The sequence below is a fragment of the Hypomesus transpacificus genome, chromosome 24 (genome assembly GCF_021917145.1).
Source record: "Hypomesus transpacificus isolate Combined female chromosome 24, fHypTra1, whole genome shotgun sequence".
In the NCBI taxonomy this organism is placed as follows: Eukaryota; Metazoa; Chordata; class Actinopteri; order Osmeriformes; family Osmeridae; genus Hypomesus; species Hypomesus transpacificus.
In genome coordinates, this window is record NC_061083.1 from 4,767,108 (window position 1) to 4,781,113 (window position 14,006).

Genomic DNA, 14,006 nt, shown 5'->3' on the forward strand with positions numbered 1-14,006 from the left:
AAGGGCACTCAGGCCAGGCAGATGAGAGAGAGGAGGGCCCTGGAGGGAGGGAGAGGGATGGAGGCTGCCCACCCCAGTCACCCAGGCCTGACTCCCTCTGCCCGGGCTCTCTGCTCTCAGGGCTGGGGTGAGGGTCGATGGGGAGGTGTGGACAGGGCCGGGGCTCCCCGCGACACTGAGAGAGCCAGACAGGGGGGCCCTGGACCCCAGGGACCCGGGGACACAGAGCTGCTGTACGGCTCCTCGCGCTCCAAGACAGCAATTACTTAGCAGCATGTCAGCCCTGCTTTCCCCTCTCTGGCTGAGAGACTGAACAAGACGGTTACATTGGTTCCGAGATGCTTTGATTAAATGGCCTTCGCTGCATTTAATACCTTTTCGATGTGCGTTTAACACCCTGGATGTTGGTAAGATGAGGGGTGGTGAGGAGGGACGCTCGTGGCGGTTCGTGTTGCTCATGGTCATGTGACACGGCGCGCTCACTCCTGCTTACCTCACCCTGTCCCCGTGAGCTGCTCCTTGTCGCTCCTACATCTGGCCCGTGATTGGATCAGACCTTAGGCTCAATCTGTGACATCACCCGGCAGGGCCTCGGGAGCCAATAAGGGAGCAGGAGGAGAGACGGTCTGGAGGTTTGGACCCCGTGTCAGAGCACAGGGCTCCTCCCCGCCTGCCCGTCGGACTGACAGAGACAGGGCAGGACACAGGCCACCTAGGAATTGTAGTTCTAAGATCCCTGTGTCTTAGCCGGTAGTCCTAGTTGGGCCCATTAGTCTCTCTTCTGAGGCTCTCTCTGCTTCTCAGCTCCACTGTCATGTCCTGGTAATGACCCTCCAGCCACTGCCCCAACCCTGGTGTCTCTAAGCCACGGCAAGACAGGACAAGGGAATTAGCCTCCCGTATCAAATTGCAGCGCTGTTCTCCGACGGTTGTTATACGGAGGGAGAGAGAAAGGGGTCGTTTCCTCGTCGAAGATATTTAAATGTGGTCACAAGTAGGAGCAGGAATAACAACCTTTTCCCTGATTGCCTCTGAAGCCCCAGAGGGGGAGGGAGAGAGAGCGGGCGGGCGAGGGAGGAATGGAGTGGAACTGTGAGGAGGAGAGGGGTAGGGAGAGTGAGCAAGGGAGGAATGGAGTGGAACTGTGAGGAGGAGAGGGGTAGGGAGAGCGAGCGAGGGAGGGAAGAGAGAGAGAGAGCAGTGGACCCACAGAGAATCTGCATGCACTTGACCTTTTCCCACTGATTGAACTGCCTATTTTCCATCTCCCGTTTGGAATTCCTCAGAGTGCACATGGTCGGTGTCATTATTCCACATTGTGACGGGGAGATGGAGAGGTCAGGGAGAGGGTTTCTTCTCCCCCCAGTGGAGGGGCTGATTGACGACTATCCGTGCCCTGCTCCTTTGGCAGGCACACACTCACACATGCACCCTCATCCCTAATCACACCTCCATTGATATTCAGCAGCTCCAGAGACATCGGGGGAAAAAACGAATTGGACGTTTTTCAAAAGTCTATAGCTCCACTGCTACCTAGCTTTAGATTCTTGGTGTTCGCAAGGTACCAGCGGTGTGTTAGCAGTTCGCTAGCAGCAGTGTGTTCGCTATGTGCTACCTATGTGTTGGCAATGTGCTAGGAGTAGCGTGTTAGCAATGTGTTAGCAGCAGCCTGTTAGCAGTGTGCTACCGTTGTGTTAGCTGTGTGCTAGCAGCAGCGTATTAGCAATGTGCTACCGTTGTGTTAGCTGTGTGCTAGCAGCAGCTTATTAGCAATGTCCTATCAGTGAGTTAGCAGCCCTGTGTTGGCAGCACTGTGTTAGCAGTGTTTTAGCAGCGCGCCCGCCATGCCAGGCCTCCATCTCAGCGCTGGCCCGCGGAGGATGATTTCCGGCGGGCGGCGTCCCGGCGCGGCCTGCCTTCCCTCTGCCCTCGTCCGTCTGTCAGAGGGATGAGGTGTGGAGGGGTATTGTTTGGACTCTGCGAGGAGCGGGGAGGGAGGGAAGAGAGATGGAGGTAGAGAGAGAGAGGGAAGAGAGAGGGAGGGAAGAGAGAGGGAGGTAGAGAGAGAGACCTCGCTTCCAAGACCTCCAAGCTGCCATTTGGGCGTTCGAGGTGCAGGGCGGTAACACCCCCGCTTCCCTCTCTCCGCCGGCCTGCCAGAGAGCGGCGGGGGGGGGCAGGGAGTGTCCACGGCCCCCGCTGTCCCACAGGAAATGACACGCTGGCTGTGCCATCCCCTGAGCTTGAGCACTCAGCAGGCAGGCACAAGGAGGGGAGGGAGGGAGGGGGGGCTCCGGAGGTGTAGCTGGTGTTGGCAGAGCTGTCTGTCTCACTGGCACGACTCTTCATCACAGTTACACGATAAGCAAGGCTAGGATTATGAGGCACTTTGATATAACATTTTGATATAACAACAGGCAGTTTATAGCTGTACGTTTTCTTGACGCATCTTTGCTATATGGCCTTTTCCTCATCTTCACCCCAAATACATATTTTTTTTTTGCCGGCCCAAACTTAAAATGGATGTGTGGGAGAATGGCTGATTGGAGGGTGTAAATTAGACACAGCCACCATGTTCAACATCATCAGTCCTCCAAGACCTTTAACTTCAATTAGTGTGGTGGGGCTCAGCTAACAAGGTCCATCTTCATTCTGTGTGTGTGTGTGTGTGTGTGTGTGTGTGTGTGTGTGTGGATTGCAATCTAAAGTGTCAGAGATGGAGCATTGTCATGTGTCAGTTGTGTGGCATGGCTTGAGGAACTGGTGACCCTAGCTGTCAGTCTTTCTACAGCCACCATAGCCACTTCACACAACACGGACCCTTGAGATTCTATTTCACAGTAAGATATGAAAAAACACTGTAGAATACAGTGTAGATCATCATTTTTATATCGATTAATATTGAGAGTAAGCAATTAGCAGAAAAAGGGATAGTAAATTAATCAAACAATGAATTAAATAGGACTTCATGAATAATTCTCCCTCCTCCTTTCCTCTACATTCCTCTCCTCCTTTCACTCCACTCCTGACCTCTACACTCCCCTCTCCTCCTCTCCCATCTCCTCCTCTCCCCTCCTCCTCTCCACTCCCCCTCTCCTCTCCTCTGTCTCTCCTTGTCAGTGTGTGTAGTGCAGCATGGGGGCTTGTTGTCTGTGCAGTGTTAAATATTAATTGGGAATCAGTGGAGGACTTGTCTCCTAAATGATAGAACAGAAGGGCCCAGGCTTGCCTCAGGCTGCCTGCGGGCGTCTTTCTTCTTCCATTTACCTGCAGGCCCGCGCACCAGCGCTTCCTCCAGCCTGACAGGCCTACCCAGGTGCCCCCGACCCCCTCCTCCTCCCTTCCCCTCCCTCCCTCCCTCCCCCCCCCCCTGCTTTCTCTCCCTCTGCTGTGCTCTGCTTCCTGCTCTTATCTCTGCCTCTCTGTGTGCTTCTACAATCTCTCCTCCTCAGGTCCCCTTACTCAAACCCTGGTGTGTGTATTTTGTGTGTGTATGGGTGTGTGTGTGTGTTTGTGTGTGTTTGTGTGCCGCCGGCTCTTGGCTTCTGTACCATGTAGCTGTTTTGTCGAGGAAAAAAGTATAGCAGTGGCACACTCTGATATTTTCTCCCTCTTTTTATCTCTCTCTCTCTATCTGTCTCTTTCACACACACACACTCTCTCTCACTCACTCACTCCCTCTCTCACACTTTCTCTCCCGTTCTCTCTATCTATCTCTCAATCTCTCTCACAGCATTTTCGCTCACTCGTAGCGGCAGAACTGCGTTGCATGCTCTCCCCCTCTCCCTTTCTCCCTCCCTACCTACCTCCCTCTCTCCCTCTCTCCCTCTCTCCCTCTCTCCCTCTCTCCCTCTCTCCCTTTCTCTCTCTCTCCCTCTCTCGTCCGACGTCTGAGCCTGGTCTTTGTTCCTGTCTATCGGCGCTGTCATCCGGAGCTGTGTGTTGAGACTGAGCCCCTGGGCAGCTGGAGCGCTCTGACCTGTGGATGCCCCCCGGGGCCCAGCCAGGGGGCAATTAGCATCCCAAGACTGGCTTGTTTTGGAAATGATATCAGTCTGGTCTGATGATGTGTGTTTGGTGTGGATCTCTGTGCAGCGGAGCGCAGCGTCTCACGAGGGGCAATGAGGGCATATTATGTTGTCTGGTGTGTCTGTGTGTGTGTGTGTGTGTGTGTGTGGAGGGGGAGTGTTTAGACTTTAGAGAGGCGAAGGGGGAGAAGGGAAAATGGCAGGGAGAGAGAGAGCAGGGGTTGGGGGTGACTTTGATGCCACAGGAATGAGTTCACAGGCTCATAAGCACGAGCCTAATCGCACATGACAATATCGGCTGGTGTGCCAGTCGCAACGCATAACCGCCCCCACAGCTTGTGCTGACTCGGGGTATTTGCTGATAAAGCTCTGCTTTCTAGACCATGCTGTGCACACAATGGGGGTGGCCTGGGGAGGCCTGGGGCTGGGCCCAGAGATGGGGAGTGGAGCTCTCTCTCTCTCTCTCTCTCTCTCTCTCGCTCTCGCTCTCGCTCTCGCTCTCGCTCTCGCTCTCGCTCTCGCTCTCGCTCTCGCTCTCGCTCTCGCTCTCGCTCTCTCTCTCTCTCGCTCTCGCTCACACACACATGTACACACACAGTGCACTGTACCACAACCAGAGCCCAGGGGTAGATCTGGTTTCACGAAAAAATCAGCCCAGTGATGAATATCATCCATTTTATCTCCGTCTAATCTATTATGTTGCCCGTCTGGCGGTATGAATTATTACAAATGGAAGGAGCCTGCTGGAGCTGGACTTGAAACGAGGTTGTGACCGTGGGCTCCGCCCACAGGCCGTCCTCTGGCACCGTGTCCTCTGATTGGAGGAGCCTCTCTGTTCTTTTCCATGGGAACCAACGTGAAGCGTGTGCTGTCTTTATTGTTTGTCTGTTTTGTTTGTCGAGGCCGTCGCATGAAGTGTGGGATAAACACGTCGCCCCAGATTCTGTGTTTATTTGGCGAGTGAGAGAGAGACCTGCACTCTGAGGGGAGGAATGTAGGCCACCCAACCCCTGATCTCTTAGCTTCCTAGCCTCCTAACCTCCTAACCCCTGATCTCCTAGCCTCAAACCCCCCTAGCCTCCTAGCCCCCTAAGCCATAGAAACCGAAAAAAGAAATCGAAATTCTCTCCCGACCAGAAGCAATTAAAGGAGGCGTTTAACGTTAGCGCCTCTCCTGCGCCCTGGCCCTGTCGGCACCGCTGCTCCAGATCACGGTGAGGAGGACAGGGAGGATGATAACGCTGCTGCACAGCAGGGCTGGTGGAGGATGATAACGCTGCTGCACAGCAGGGCTGGTGGAGGATGATAATGCTGTGCACAGCAGGGCTGGTGGATGATGATAATGCTGTGCACAGCAGGGCTGGTGGATGATGATAATGCTGTGCACAGCAGGGCTGGTGGAGGATGATAATGCTGTGCACAGCAGGGCTGGTGGAGGATGATAATGCTGTGCACAGCAGGGCTGGTGGAGGATGATAACGCTTCTGCACAGCAGGGCTGGTGGAGGATGATAACGCTGCTGCACAGCAGGGCTGGTTGAGGATGATAACTCTGCTGCACAGCAGGGCTGGTGGAGGATGATAACGCTGCTGCACAGCAGGGCTGGTGGAGGATGATAACGCTGCTGCACAGCAGGGCTGGTGTGGGCGCCGCTGATGGAGCAGCAATGCGGGGTTAAGACGTGTGCTTTCCCACGCTGCCGCCTCCACCCGCCACGTCCGAGACAGCGCTCTGGGCCAGCCCGCCTAACCCAGGCGGAGGCCGGACAAATGGAAAGTGACACTTGCCCGTGTAGAATGGTATTTGTGGTGACGCTTTGACTACAGATAATAAAGTGTTCGCCCTGAGGTGATTTCACCCCGGCGAGCGCCCTCAATGAAACTCACTCAGAGAGGCAGAGAGAGGGTGCACACCGGGAGGAGGGAGGGAGGGAGGGAGGGAGGGAGGGAGGGAGGGAGGGAGGGAGGGAGGGAGGGAGGGAGGGAGGGAGGGAGGGAGGGAGGGAGGGAGGGAGGGAGGGAGGGGGAGAGAAAGAGACGAAGATGGGTAAGAACAGGGGAGGTTAAGAGGGGGGGAGGGATAAAAGGAAGAGCACAGCTTTAAATGGAAGCTCGCCCTGAAGAGGAAATGAGGAACAGAGACGGCGGTGGTTCGGTTCATATGTCTTGAGCAGGAAAGCTGTGCGTGTGCACACACGCCTGTCTGTCTATGAGTGTGTGTTGGTTATATGTTTGAGTCGGGCCCTATTAGAGAGGAGTCCGTTAAGATCCATCAATCTACTGTAATTTCCCCTGAAGCTCATAAAATGCAGGTTGGACAGGAGGGAGCACAAGGTTGCTACATCAAACTAGCTCATTAGTTTTGATGGTGGATTCAGGAACATCTGTGCTTACAGATTAAATGCTAACTAGAAAAATATACACAACATTATATGATATCAAACATGTGGTCCGCGTTTCAATTAGATGGAAATGAGGATTAAATGTGCAGAAATGTCTTGTGAAGTAAGCCTGTCATCTACACGGGCATAAGTCCTGGACACAGGCACATGTTCCAGTGTTGGGATATAACCAATCTTGTCTGCCTGCCTGCATCTTAAAGGTTATCTCTGACAGTGCATCTCAGTCTAAGCCCCAGTATCTGGAGCCCAAACACACACACACACTCCACACACACACACACTCACACACACACACAATCTGTTGCTTCTTCTGCAGGTGGGGAGCAGTTTTTAATGCCAGGAGTGTGTTTGTGTGTGTGTGTGTGTGTGTGTGTGTGTGTGTGTGTGTGTGGTTGTGTGTGTGTGTGTGTGTGTGTAAGGATAGGAAGTCTAAATCATGCTCTGGTTTTAGCTTCTCTTCCATCTGTTGTCCAGGAAATGAATTGATTGAATCTTAGCTGAAATTGTCTGTAATGAAATAAAAGATTACATTTGGGATTCATGTACGAGGTTTCTCCCCTCCATTTTAATGACTAAATCCATTTTTGACCGAGCACCAGGTCAGGAATAGTTGTGGTGGGTCAGAGTGGTTTTCAGATTGCAGAGTTTCTCAAACAGTGTCAGTAAAACGCTGTTTTACTGGATGTGGTACAGTAGATATACTTAGAACTTCACATTAGGAGGGGATTTCTTTGAGGGTGATGACAATGATGATGACAATAGTGATTACAGATATCCTTTCAAGAAAGCATAATGAGGTTTGATGCTTATCATTGTAATTATAGATAGCAGAGCAAACCTGCCAACTCTCGATTGCATCCAATCTGTTTCCGGCACCGTCTCCAGGAAAATCAACCTTGAGGTGCACTGAGATGACTGTTTGTCTTCCTGCAGGCAGGGCAGCAGGGTTCTCAGTCCCCCTCACGTGCACTTGAATTGATTAGTTCTCTGGCTGAGGGCACATTCAACATGTCTGCCCCCTGCCAGCATACTTCTCTGCCCTGTTGATCACTGCCTCGCATGTGTTCCCCGTCTCTCTCTCTCTCTCTCTCTCTCTCTCTCTCTCTCTCTCTCTCTCTCTCTCTCTCTCCCCCCCTCTCTCTCTCTCTTCCTCTCCTCCAGGGGGGGGCTTTGATTGACTGGCGGTCTAGTCGGCAGGACACCTCTATTATTATCACTTCTACTTCTTCGGAGACCAGGAGGGGGGCGCTGTCCGGGGGGTCTGGTCTTCACTCTCTGCTTTGTGTGCCCAATAGTCAATTAGAAGAGGCTCCCCAGCAGAGAGGAGTGGGATGCAGGGTTAATTGCAGAGGAGCAAACAGCTGGCTCTATCAGGGCCTTTTGTGTTTGCAGCAGTTGTCACGGCAATCGAGGCCCGGCTGTAATCGCTGACTAATCAGCCCTGTGCCAGATGACACCTCCATTAGCACAAGCCAGGTATTGTTCAGGACGCAGAGCCGCCTCTGGCTTCCACATCCCCCCCCCCCCCCCCCCCCCAGCTGTGCGTCCTTTCACAGCCCAGCTTTTGTCCAGCGGGGGAGCGGGGGGATGGGGGGGGGGGGGGAGAGGGGGAAGGTGGGGGGGAGCGGGTGTCATGGACCCTGATCCTATCTGCTCACGTCTCAACAATAGACCCGGGTCAAGGGTTTCTCCTGGCTCCAATGCCCTAGAATCTGTCGATTCTGAACGGCGAAACATTTAACAAGTCAAACTTTTTTTTCTTTTTCCAGAGTGAGTGATTCAGGCGTGAGGGATTTGCTGTTGCCGTTTTAGCCATTAATTATTAACCTGAATAGCTAAATAACAATGAGGTGGAAAGGGCAACGCGTCGCTCTGTGGAGGACTGAATTGAGTTGGATTGAATATGCAGGAAGATGGTGGGAAGAAGAAGAAAAAAAACTGCCAGAAGATTAGCATACCTTGCCTGCTCTGAAAGCAGTGAGGTTTATGCAGGGCCCTGTGGTTTCAAAGGGCTCATGGTGGGGATTGAGGTCTGGGCAGTAAGCTAATGTTGTTGTCCTGTGGACTCCGGTTCCGACAGCGCTTGCACATTTAACGGGGAGTGTCTGGGGAGGGCGGGGTCACCGGGAGCCAGGCTGACGGTGCTGGGCCGCTGACCTCTCTGTTTTCCTTTCCTCAGTCTCGGAATCTGCTCTCCTCTCAGAGACGTGTTCGTTTGGCTGAACGTTAATGTGTGCTGCGTGTTCACTGTGGCGTGAAAACAGAATTGCAGTTCAACCGGCAGTTTGCCTTCTCGTTTTGTAACCAGAACATTTTTTATTTCTTTATTTTTTTAACCAGAAACGTTAGTTATTTGTTGTTGTGTTTTTTACTGGTGATAGGTGGACTGTAAGGATGAAAGCCACACAGCTGTGGTGAAGTTGTGCTTCTTCTGCCTCTCTGGAGTGACAGAAGGCTGCAGGCTCTTTTTGCAACGTGCCGGAGTAACTGTACATGTTGCCTTCCTCTCATAAGCATGGCAGAGATCTCTCTAACCTCCTGATTCTCCAGCCTTCCGAACAATGATGGAAGGAGGAGAGGCCTTTCAGGGCCACCCTCCCGAGCTCCTTCCTGCATATTCATTTAAAGCTCTAATTAGGATGCAAAGCATTCCCATGCTCCTCTGCTCCTAATGCCGCTCTCTCACAAGGCCTCCAAATCCATATCGCCTCTCCTTTTCTGCTCTCTTGCCGTATCTTCCCTCCTTCCCTCCCTCCCTTCCCTCCCTCCCTCCCTCCCTCCTCCAGCTCAGCTAACTCCCTGCTCTCATGCTAGCTCCATAGGCCTCAGCTCAAAGCGATCAGCACAGTTTGACCCCTCGCTTGGATGAGGTGCACGGAATTTAATCGATCTTTTTTATTTTACAGTCTAATCCAGACACTTCCCTCTTTATTGCTGTTTTGTACCCAATGGACCTCGTCGTTGCCGTGTCGTGTGTCCCCCCCCATTTTAAATGCTGAAAATGAGTTCATCAGAATTCAGCGCGTGCCACCGGCTAATTAAAGGAGTGTTAATTGAGTGTTCAGAATGGAGCAACCCCCCCTTCTCCAACTTCTCTCCTCTCTCTCTCCTACATGCATTCATACCCACGCTGCACACACACACACACACACATACACAATGACAGCACAGGATACACCAAGGACGATGCGCTTGGAGAGTTCCGTGTCAATCAAACGCGGAAGGGGAGCTGTAGGTTCTAGAATGTAACAAGGCCCTCTGCTGTTCAGGTTAGCTCTGGTTAGCCGCCATGCTAGCTAGTTCCCCCTGTTCCTAACCCCCACCGCTCAGCCCTCTGCACTGCCACTTATGTGAGTGGTTAGCGACCGCTGGTTTACCATGCCCTCACTCACAGCTAGCCTCTCTAGCCAGGCCGCGCCGCGCTAATGAGGGATGGCATTTAGAGATGTGCTGCTTTGACACACGGGCATTGTGTGCCAGGGAGTGGATGATTAAGAACGAAGGTCAGCCCATGAATTGCCTCCCTGCCATCTCTCGGAGCTCTTCAAGGCGCTGCCTGTGTTGGTCAGGCCTTTCATCCCTCCTCCGTTCGCTGTTATTCAGTGGTGCGGCTTTTTTTCTGCTGCGAGGGACAGTTTTGATGCTGTTCTCTGAGTCGGCGGCCTGAACTTGGTTGGGGTGCTGCTCTCCTGGTTTGTTTATAGGGGGGAGGCTGTTACAAGTGTGCATGTGGGGGAATGAAAAAAAAAAAAAAAAAGCTTTGAGGATGATGAAAAAAAACTGCACCGACTCCTCTACCATCCCCGGGGGAAATAATTAATCCTTACAAGGCTGTCACATGTTGAAACGAAGCGAGTGTGAAGCATTTAGCCCAGGAGGCATTGCAGGCTGTCGCCTGTACAGACACCTGTTGTTGTCCCTGCCCTACATTTCGAGAGACAGAAAGATTGAGAGAGAGAGAGAGAGAGACAGAGAGAGAGAGACAACAACATGCTCCAGTGATGGCAAGTGAAACGCCACACTATTGCAGCTGGAACTTTATCATGTGGAATTGCGTGTGCGAATATATATGTGTATATACATATATACACAAGATATATACAGTATACATTATTTTCATCTGAGCGTGTGTCTATTTATATGTATGTGTGTGTGCAGGAAAGCCCTACCCTGTGAGGAGCTCCAGAAGCAGAGGCAGCGCTGGTTACCTCACTGGAGGCAGCGCTCGGCACCTCACTGGAGGCAGCGCTCGGCGTCTCACTGGAGGCAGCGCTGGGCGCCTCAGTGGAGGCAGCGCTGGGCGCCTCAGTGGAGGCAGCGCTGGGCGCCTCAGAGAGTGTTTATCAGTAAGCACCATCTGTACTCTGCAGCAGCTCTCTGTGATCCCCTGTAGCCCGAGCCAGCCAATCACCACACACCGGCCTGAACGCAGCCCCTCTCCTCTCACCTCCCCGCCCTCCCTGATCCCGCTCAGCCATATCCCCGGAGCGTTGACGGCTCCCTCCACATCAAACAGCCCGTGTGTGCGTCTGTGTGTCTCCCCCCCCTGGTCATACCTAATCAACTTCTGCTCTGAGGAAACATTGAAGGGAGAGAGAGAAGGAGAAGAGAGAGAAAAGAACTCTTAAAGAGGACGCCGGGAATCGGAAGAGGACAGCCGTTCATCTGCCCCCTCCTCTTCCTCCTCTTCCTCCGCGGAGCCTGTGGGCTCTAATAACCGGAAGCCTTTGTGGGGCTGAGATGGTTTTGTGGGTCTGAAAGGGCCTCTAATCCCTGTGGCCTGTGAAGTGTGAAGCCCTTTGATGCCAGGTTGGAACTCCAGCAGCTCTGTCTGTTGACAAACAGGAGAGAGGGAGAGAGGGAGAGAGAGGGAGAGAGAGGGAGAGGGAGAGGGAGAGGGAGAGGGAGAGGGAGAGGGAGAGGGAGAGGGAGAGGGAGAGGGAGAGGGAGAGGGAGAGGGAGAGGGAGAGAGGGAGAGAGGGAGAGAGGGAGAGAAGGAGAGAGGGAGAGAGGGAGAGAGGGGGAGAGGGAGAGGGAGAGACTGAGGAAGCAGGCTTTTCTCCCCTGCAGGAGAGACACGGGTACAGGCGTGGAAAATATGGACTCAGTCACTGAGAAGGAATGGAATTAGCCACCCTGTAATGAATTTCCTGTCTGTTTTTTTATGGTTTTCTGCCTTGTGAGGCAGTAATTAGGGATGATGGGCATGTCTGAGCGAGGGAGGTAAGGGTGGCGGGCCATGAGCCCTTGATATGACAGAGCTAGCGATCTCTCCTCATTTAAACCATGGGATGATCAAAGATGGCGGAGGGGCGGGGGCCACGAGGGTGGCCCTCCTGTAGAGCAGATCAGAACCAAAATATGCTGCCGTTCCATGTGCATGTGGACTAGCGATGAGCCTGGAAATTAGCCTGTTTTTTTCTCTCCCCAAAATGAAATACGATTTATGTCAGTTTTCGAAACATCAAAGCAAACGGCAACTCTGTCAGCAGGGGAGGGAGGGAGGGCCTGAGTGAAGCCGGGGCAAAGTACGTTTCTGGCAGGCAGCCTCTCCCCTGGTTGACCCTGGCTGACCAACCCCACATTAGGGCAAGATCACATCTATCTATGACATGATCCCCTCTCTGTAATTGAAACTGCCACAGTTTCAAATAGCATTTGACTGTTAGTCTCATTCTCATTCTCCTACAATAGTTGTCTTTAATAATGTATATTTAGTCCTTGTGTGGATATGGAAGAAAGCACTGCCAAGTAATGGAACTGTCTTAGTTTAAATTCGCCGTGAGAAATTCACTTTCACTACAGCTCTGGCAGCATCTTCCTGCTTTTAAACTCCCAATTTATTTTTTATATGATATGGATCTTGTAGATTCAATCATTTTCACAGTTGGAGGCCCATTGGATAGTAGAAATGAACTTGCTATCTGTAATAGGAGTGAAGGAATGAGCGCGGTGACTGTGGCGTTTCTTTAAAATGACTTTGTGATAGGAAGTGAAATGGAGGGAGTCTCAGTCACGGCCCCCTTTCCGCCAAACTCCTCAGGTTGCCATGGCATTTGCTGACTGCATGGTAACGGAGGTTCATTTTTTTTTTTTTTTTTGCTTTTTGTTAGCTTTTGCATAAGAAATGTCATTTTTGAAGGGGTTTGCAAGTCATTTGTGGCAGTTGATTTATCGCTTGTAAATTGAGTTCTTTCCCCCAACCCCCACCATTTTTGTTGCTCTGAGCTAAGTAGCCATGAAATTGCCTGAATAATGTCGGTTAAATCCAATCTCACCACGGCCCCTCACCTCTGTAGCCCCCCCCCCCCCCCCAATACTGACACGTGGTGACTCTTCTAGAAATGGTTATGTCCCTGCTTTCCCCCTCTATTCACAGTGGCTCGACTCTGGTTCCTTAAGTGAGGGCCAGGGCCTATGACCAACCACTCACACGCACAGCAGAGGAAATAGAGTTTTGGGCTTGGGATGGTTTCATATTACTGGCCCTTCCAACAGCGTCATTTGCATGTGAGACACAGATGTCTGATGAGGAGACAGGGGAGAGAGGGACAGCCATCCTAAAACCCAGCAATCTTCTCCTTAAAAACTCTGACATCGCCCACTAAGCTGTTTTCGGACAGCACGGGCAACAGCAGCCCACGTCATGTGCTGATCCTCGGCTCACCAGTCAGTTTTAGGTTCTGGGTTCTAGGTTCTAGGTTCTGGGTTCTAGGTTGTAGGTTCTAGGTTCTGCCAGCAGCACGTCCACAGCACACTGCCTTTCCACTCGACTTGACTCGGTTCTCATTATTTAGTTACCCCTCAGCCGCTTGGAAAAATTCCCTGCAGATGTTTAATTGAGGTTTGGGTCAGGGTCTCTATCGCTCTGTCTCTCCATGCACCTCTGGGCTGAATAACTGTGGAAATTCTGTGTCCAAGGGTAAGACCCAGTAAGTGAAACTACTTATAAATCTCAAATGTGCCACTGCAATTAAACAAGCGTTTAAGCCCCCCCTCCCGTTCCCCCTCCCCTCCCCCCAGCTTCTCTGGTATCGAAGGCTAACCCAATTCGATGCTAAAGAGAGTCCGAATTAATTTCGCAGAGCACTGATTTAACAGTGCCTAAGGTGCCAGCCTTCAACAGAATGAGTTTTTAAAAAGATCCATTTGTCTAGGGATGAGCCTCTCTACTGGAGGGGTGTGAAAATGAGATGGAGAGGGGGTGAGGGAGAGAGGGAGAGAGGGAGAGAGGGGGTGAGGGAGAGGGGGTGAGGGAGAGGGAGAAGGAGAGGGAGAGGGAGAGGGGGAGAGAGAGGGGGAGAGAGAGGGAGGGAGGGAGAGGGAGAGATGGGCGCTGGATCATTGGGTTTTGTCAGCCCTGATTCACTATCATCCCTGTCTGGTGGCTCCTTCAGGTCCTCACGGTGTTATTGTAGTTTTTTCCCCCCAAACATATCAGCAAAAAACGAAGCTCTTGCACTTACTGCTCAGTGAATTGTGTCCCTTGGGGTTATTAGGCAGTGTGTCAACACGCCCTGTTCGCAGTCTTCAGGGTGTCCAGTGTTTCCCTCCTCCTCCCCCCTCTCACTTCCTGT

General features: G+C 52.2%; 1 protein-coding gene across 1 annotated transcript in view; it reads left to right on the forward strand.

The window, feature by feature from the left end:
- LOC124486461 (protein FAM222A-like) overlaps positions 1 to 14,006 on the forward strand; it is a 46,224-nt gene that overhangs the window by 27,188 nt on the left and 5,030 nt on the right. The window lies entirely within an intron of this gene.